Genomic DNA, 8,013 nt, shown 5'->3' on the forward strand with positions numbered 1-8,013 from the left:
GGGGTGAAATAAAGTGCCGTATCTCTCGCTGTACCTACCTCTCTCTCTCAAGGCAGCGATGAGCACCCTGTGCTGCTTCTCCAAGGTCACCCAGCCAGGAATGTAAACGTCGAAGAGGGTCAGGCGGTTGGTAAAGGTGACTCCCTCCATAGCACGCTGCCTGATCAGTTTATAACCAGCCTGGCCAGGCCTGGGAACTGACCCACAAAGGAGCTCTTTTGACTTGCCCACTCCATTCTTGGCTGGACGCCCAAAGATCAGGAGCAAGAAATGCAACCAAAGATTCCACAGAAGGCTTCTGAAATAACTAAACAGAGGGGACGCAAACGCCCACAACCAATAACCATAAAATCCCTGTGGTGTAGGAAGAGGCGGTGCAGCCATTCAAGTCTGTGCCAGCCCTCCAGAGACCATCCCACCTGGAACCAACTTGCAACTTATCCCCATTGGAGCAGCAATGGTAGGAGTTTCTGGGGGTAGTTCAGGAAGCAGGACAGAAATTCATCCTGAAGAAAAAAAGAAAAATATTAAAAGGCAGGATGAGGCAATCTGCGGAAATCAGAGACAGCATAAAAGCAAAAGGAAAGGCATACAATGTGGTGAAGATTAGTGGGAAGCCTTTTATAAACCAGCAGACAAATAGTAAAGGGCAAAGGGACGAGATGAAATATGAGGGTTTGCTAGATACTGGTATAAAAATAGATTGCAAGATATGCGGGAGGCGAGAGAGAGGCATTGGACATTGGACTGCTGGGAAATGAGGTGGGAGAAGCAGTGATGAGGAGCTGAAGAGGTACTCTGCATCAGTTCTCACTAGAAGATGCCAGCAGCATACTAGAACTTCAAGAGTCAGAGGTAGAGAGGTAAGTGTGCAGTGGCCATCACTGAGGAGAAGGTGCTGGGGAAGCTGAAAGGCCTGAAGGTGGATAAATCACCCGGGTTGCATACAGTAGGCCCCAGAATTCTGAAGGAAGAGATTGTGGAGGCATCGGTGGTGATGTTTCCTGGAGTCAGGCAGGGCCTCAAGGGACCGGAAAATGGCTAATGTAATCCCTGTTTGAGATGGAGGAGGGAGGGAGATAGAAAACTGGAATCTAGAAGGTGGTTAGCCTGACCTTAGTCATCAGTAGGATTTTAGTGTCCATTATTACAGTTATGTAAAATAGAATTGATTCAGCACAGCTACAACAAGGGGAGGTCATGCCTGACAAAGCTGTTAGAATTCTTTGAGGATAGAACAAGCATGTCAGATAAACAGGAGCCAGTGGATGTGATCAGTACCAGCATGGATAGAGGATTGGCTGACTGGCAGAAGTCAAAAAGTCGAGATAAAGTGGTATTTTTCAGGATGGCAGCCAGTGACTAATGATGTCCGTATTGGGACCAAAGCTGTTCATGGCATGCAGTAACAATATGGATGAAGAAATGGAGGACATTGTTGCTAAGATGACACAAAGAAAGGTGACGAGGCGGGGAGTATTGAGGAGATGGGGAAGCTTGGATGGGCCAGGAGTGTGGCTAAGGGAGTGGCAGATGGAATAATGGATGGAATGTGTGAGGCTACGCACTTTGGTAGGAAGAATAGAGCTGTAGACTATTTTCTAACTGAGAAAAGCTTCGGCAATCTGAAGAACAAAGACACTAGGGAGTCCTGTTCAGGATTCTCTTCAGGTTAATGTGCAGCCTCAGTTGGTACGTAGGAAGGCAAATTCTCCGGCAATTTCTGTTTTTTTTTCAGATTTCCTGCATCCATAATTGTTTGTTTTCAGTATTAACAGTATCTACTTAGATCTGTAGGCCTGATTTGGGAAGTAAGTTTAACTAGATTAGATTCCCTACAGTGTGGAAACAGGCCCTTCGGCCCAACAAGTCCACACAGCCCCTTGAAGCATCCCACCCAGACCCATCCCCCCGAACACTACGGGCAATTTAGCATGACCCATCCACCTAGCCTGCACATCTTTGGACTGTGGGAGGAAACCAGAGCACCCGGAGAAAACAGTTGAGGAGAAACTTCTTCACCCAGAGAGTGGTGGATATATGGAATGCTCTGCCCCAGAAGGCAGTGGAGGCCAACTCCATGGATGCTTTCAAGAAAGAGATAGACAGAGCTCTTAAAGATAGTGGAATCAAGGGTTATGGGGATAAGGAAGGAACAGGATACTGATTGTGGATGATCAACCATGATCATAATGAATGGTGGTGCTGGCTCGAAGGGGTGAATGGCCTGCTGCAGCACCTATTGTCTATTGTCTATTGAAACCCATGCAGACACGGGGAGAATGTGCAAACTCCACACAGACAGTCGCCCGAGGTGGGAATCGAACCCGGGTCCCTGGCGCTGTGAGGCTGCAGTGCTCACCACTAAACACTCTGTCAGATATCCCTTCAAGTTTTGGTCTCTGTAGTTAAATGGAACAGTCTAGCACTTCATTCATTTGCCCAATCAGAGTATGACATTGTGAAGACACTGTACGAGGCTACTGTTGAGGATCATTTTACAAGGTACTTAATATATTTAAATAATTTTTATTTTATTTTATTAGTTTTTGTTTTATTTCTTGGGCTAGTAACAGAGAAACTGTTTCCTTTGGTGGGAGGGTCAAGGACAAGGGGCTATTGAACCTAACTAAAATGAAGCAAATAAAAAGTGACTTCACAGGGAAATGGCTAAGTATTTTGTTGAGTAATTGTAAGGTTTCATTAGTATTGGTACAGTTCGGGTTGTAATAAATCTTATTGGGAGTAATAGTGAGAATCAATGTCCTTGAAGGGGTTTATAATCAAGAAGGTTGAATTTTGGTCTCTTTTTAGAGGAGGGCCTGGTGTTGTTCTGCAGTGAAACATGGCCACCTGGTGGTCGATGCACAGAACAGCACTTGGACTTTTGACAGGACTTGGGCGACCGATCACACCAGCACTGAGATATTTCACTCTGTGTTTCCACGAGTGTGGTGAACTATGAAAGGAAAGGCTGAATTTGAAAGGAAGGCAAAAACTGAAAGGAGTCAAGTGAGAACACTTGGATCAGCACGGTGGCTCAGTGGTTAGTGTAGCTGTCTCACAGCACCAGGGACCTGGGTTCGATCCCACCCTCAGGTGACTGCCTGTAGGGAGTTTGTATGTTCTTCCTGTGTCTGTGCGGATTTCCTCCCACAGTCCGAAAATGTGCAGCTTGGGTAGATTAACCATGGGAAATGTAGGGGATGGGGCGGGTCTCTTGTGGGATGCTCTTTGGAGGGTCAGCATGGACTTGATGGGCCAAATGGTCTGCATAAACAGTGTAAGGATTCTATATTGAGTACGTAATTAGCCCCATTTTAAGGCACGTGAGCATCAAATCCAGGTTACTGCACTGTCAGAGGCTCCATCTTTCAGATGGTATGTTAAGCGGGGGTTTCGTTTAACCTGAGATAACAAGGTGTAGAGCTGGATGAACACAGCAGGCCAAACAGCATCAGAGGAGCAGGAAAGCTGACATTTCGGGCCGAGACCCTTCTTTAGAATTTGGGCCCGAAACATCAGCCTTCCTGCTCCTCTAATGCTGCTTGGCCTGCTGTGTTCATCCAGCTCTACACCTTGTTATCTCAGATTCTCCAGCACCTGCAGTTCCTGCTATCTCCGTTTCATTTAACCATTTCAGTATTCTGCAGCAGAGTCAGTATTCCCTGCTGTTGTGACAAATAGTTCTTCCTGTAAAGACTGCATTTCTTTTTATTAGAATCCCTACCATGCGGTAAAAGGTCACTCAACCCATTGAGTCTGCACCAACCTTCCAAAGAGCATCCTGTCTCCCTGCTTTATCCCCGTACCTCCACATTTCCCATGGCTAATCCAGCTGGCCTGCACATCCCTGGACACGAGACAACCTGCCTAAACTGCACACCATTAGACTGTGGGAGGAAACTGGAGTACCTGGAAGAAACCCATCCGGACAGAGGGAAAACGTGCAAACTTCACACAGGCAGTTGCCCGAGGGTGGAATCAAACCCGAATCCCTGATGCGGTAAGCCAGCGATATTAACCACTGACCCACTGCGCCCCCAGGTTTTTTAACACCCGTATTGCGTGTGTGTATGTGTGTAAATATGTATGTGCAGGGAGGTTTTACAAGCAGTTAGTGTCTTAATTAGAGTTATATGTTGACAGCTCCTAACTGTTTATCTGTAACTGGAATCTATTTATTTATAATGAATCCTAATTCTTGTCAAGTTCAGAAACCAGGTCCATGCTTTGTCAAGCTGGGTCTAAACAGACAGCCACATTGAGGAAATCTCTGCATTGTTTAAAATATTTAATTTTTGTGACAACGCTGGGAATGGTGGGGACTGTTTCCAAGGGCATTACTCAGTGAGGGGTAACATTCCTCCAGTCCTGACAGACCTGAAGACCTGGTGCTTTCCTGCAAGTGAGGCACAAATCTAAGGTGGGACTGTTTCGCCGTTCCTTCACTGTTGCTGGGTCAGAATCCTGGAATGTCTTCCCTAATATCCCCATACCCCAAGGAATGCAGCTGCTCCAGAAGTCAGTTCACCGCGTTTGTTCCAAGAGCAATTAGCAATGGGCAATAAATGCTGGGTTAGCCAGTAATTCTCCCATTCCTTGAAATAATTAAAAGAAATTACAAAGGTACAAGTGAAGCAGGGATAGGATGATAAATGATTGTCTGATGACATATGATTAGAACAGTAATTTTACAGCAAACAGGGTGAGGAACCATTAGTCTAATTAAAATTTATGTTGGTAATAATCTGTTGTGTTTATAAAGCTAGCAGTGTCAGGGAGGCACAGATATGTGCGGCTCCTCAGGTTGTTGTGGTTTTCATTAGTAGAGATTAATGTAGAAAAGAACAACTGTGAGACCAGTGCCTAATTGAGTGGGGAAGTGCTTATTTCACTGCGTGACTAACCCAGAGGCTCGGACTTACCATCCACAAACTAGAGTGCTGCTGAGAAACGAGACTTGCTGCTGGAGTTTCTGATCTTGCATTTAACAGGACAGAGAAGGTCAAATTTCAAAAGAAGCAACAATTTGTATTGCGAGAGAAAATGATGTTGGCTGGACGGCATATTGGTTAAGGCGTTGCCATGGAGAATTCATCAAGGAACCGTTGTCTCCCAGGGTTTTGTTTCATTCAAAAAGTTGCAATATCCACACATTATGTTTTCCTGCAGAAGGCAAGTTCATACATATGCATATATGTAGGTTCTAGCACGTGTAAGAGAGCGCTCCTGGGATTTTTTCAGAAAGTGCTGTCCAAATACAAACAAATTTAGTGTTAGATATCATGCCCTGAGGTTCGAAAGCATAGATTGATTAAGTATGGTCAGCACTCAGCCTGTTGTCAGCAACAGAAGGGAAGACTGTTCTGATACAAGCTACCTGATGAGGGAATGTACAGATAATATGGCTGACACACACCAACACATCACTTCATGGAGACTTGGCACCATGAACATGTTCTCTGGCTTGAGGAAAGGAGAGGAGAAAATGGAGAGATAAGGACTGTAGTAAAATTTCCACAGAGCGCCATTAGTTCAAGGGTGGCACAGATGTTCTTCAAGGGTTCAGGGTGAATTCAACAGGCTGAGTGGCCTGCTTCCAGACAGGAGGGATTCTATGATTCTAAGTTGAACTTTCAGCTGGGAAAGAAAGGCTCTAGATAGCCATTGAATCTTGCCTGCTTTCTGTTCCTGTTTTTTATGTTCACGGTCATCCTTCAAAGTCACTCCCTCTGTCTCTGAATGATTGACACAACATGCTTTCCATCTCCACCCCACTCTTCAGTTCAAACATCTCAAATTTTGTATCAAGTTCATACCCTGGGCTTGTGAATAGTCCAGTAAAACATACAAGTGTTTCCATGCTGGATATTCTGGATGTACTGGACAATGATTTTAATCTGAAGTAATTTTGAATTTTGATTTCTTTTTGGAAGTAGAGGGCAGCAATCTAGATCATAGGACAGTACAGGCCCTTTGGCCCACCATGTTTGCACCGACCATGATGCCATTCTAAACTAATCCCATCTGCTTGGATCAGTCTCCCTCCATTCCCTGCCTGTTCGTGTGTCTGTCTAAATGCCTCTTAAATATCACTATTGTATCTGCTTCTACCGCATCACGTAGCAGCATTTTCCAGGCACCTACCATCCTCTGTGTCAAAAAACACTTGTCTCACATGAGTAGGGGAGATGATGGCCTAGTGGTATTATCGCTGACTGGTTAAACCTAGAGAACATTCTGGGAGAGATAATGGGAACTGCAGATGCTGGAGAATTCCAAGATAATAAAATGTGAGGCTGGATGAACACAGCAGGCCAAGCAGCATCTCAGGAGCACAAAAGCTGACGTTTCGGGCCTAGACCCTTCATCAGAGAGGGGGATGGGGAGAGGGAACTGGAATAAATAGGGAGAGAGGGGGAGGTGGACCGAAGATGGAGAGTAAAGAAGATAGGTGGAGAGAGTGTAGGTGGGGAGGTAGGGAGGGGATAGGTCAGTCCAGGGAAGACGGACAGGTCAAGGAGGTGGGATGAGGTTAGTAGGTAGCTGGGGGTGCGGCTTGGGGTGGGAGGAAGGGATGGGTGAGAGGAAGAACCGGTTAGGGAGGCAGAGACAGGTTGGACTGGTTTTGGGATGCAGTGGGTGGGGGGGGAAGAGCTGGGCTGGTTGTGTGGTGCAGTGGGGGGAGGGGACGAACTGGGCTGGTTTAGGGATGCAGTAGGGGAAGGGGAGATTTTGAAACTGGTGAAGTCCACATTGATACCATATGGCTGCAGGGTTCCCAGGCGGAATATGAGTTGCTGTTCCTGCAACCTTCGGGTGGCATCATTGTGGCAGTGCAGGAGGCCCATGATGGACATGTCATCAAGAGAATGGGAGGGGGAGTGGAAATGGTTTGCGACTGGGAGGTGCAGTTGTTTGTTGCGAACTGAGCGGAGGTGTTCTGCAAAGCGGTCCCCAAGCCTCCGCTTGGTTTCCCCAATGTAGAGGAAGCCGCACCGGGTACAGTGGATGCAGTATACCACATTGGCAGATGTGCAGGTGAACCTCTGCTTAATGTGGAATGTCATCTTGGGGCCTGGGATGGGGGTGAGGGAGGAGGTGTGGGGACAAGTGTAGCATTTCCTGCGGTTGCAGGGGAAGGTGCCGGGTGTGGTGGGGTTGGAGGGCAGTGTGGAGCGAACAAGGGAGTCACGGAGAGAGTGGTCTCTCCGGAAAGCAGACAGGGGAGGGGATGGAAAAATGTCTTGGGTGGTGGGGTCGGATTGTAAATGGCGGAAGTGTCGGAGGATAATGCGTTGTATCCGGAGGTTGGTAGGGTGGTGTGTGAGAACGAGGGGGATCCTCTTGGGGCGGTTGTGGCGGGGTGGGGTGTGGGGGATGTGTCGCGGGAAATGCGGGAGACGCGGTCAAGGGCGTTCTCGATCACTGTGGAGGGAAAGTTGCGGTCCTTAAAGAACTTGGACATCTGGGATGTGCGGGAGTGGAATGTCTTATCGTGGGAGCAGATGCGGCGGAGGCGGAGGAATTGGGAATAGGGGATGGAATTTTTGCAGGAGGGTGGGTGGGAGGAGGTGTATTCTGGGTAGCTGTGGGAGTCGGTGGGCTTGAAATGGACATCAGTTACAAGCTGGTTGCCTGAGATGGACCCAGGTTCAAATCCCAACATGTCAGATGATGACCATGAATTCATTGTTGGGGGAACCTCTCACCTGGTTCACTAATGTCCTTGAGGGAAGGAAACTGCCATCCTTGTCTGGCCTACATGTGGCTCGTGACCCACAGCAATGTGGTTGACTCTTAGCTGCCCTCTGGGCAATAAATGCAGCCTAGCCAGCAATGCCCTCATCCCATGAACAAATAAATGGGAAAAGAAAGTCTCCTTTAAATGTTCCCCCTCTCACCTTAAGCCTATGCCCCTTAGTGTTTGGCATTTCCACCCTGGGGAACAGCACTCCAAATATCCACTCTATCCATGCCTCTCATAGTTTTAAATTCTTCTACCAGATT

Source organism: Stegostoma tigrinum, chromosome 1, assembly GCF_030684315.1.
Source record: "Stegostoma tigrinum isolate sSteTig4 chromosome 1, sSteTig4.hap1, whole genome shotgun sequence".
Lineage (NCBI taxonomy): Eukaryota > Metazoa > Chordata > Chondrichthyes > Orectolobiformes > Stegostomatidae > Stegostoma > Stegostoma tigrinum.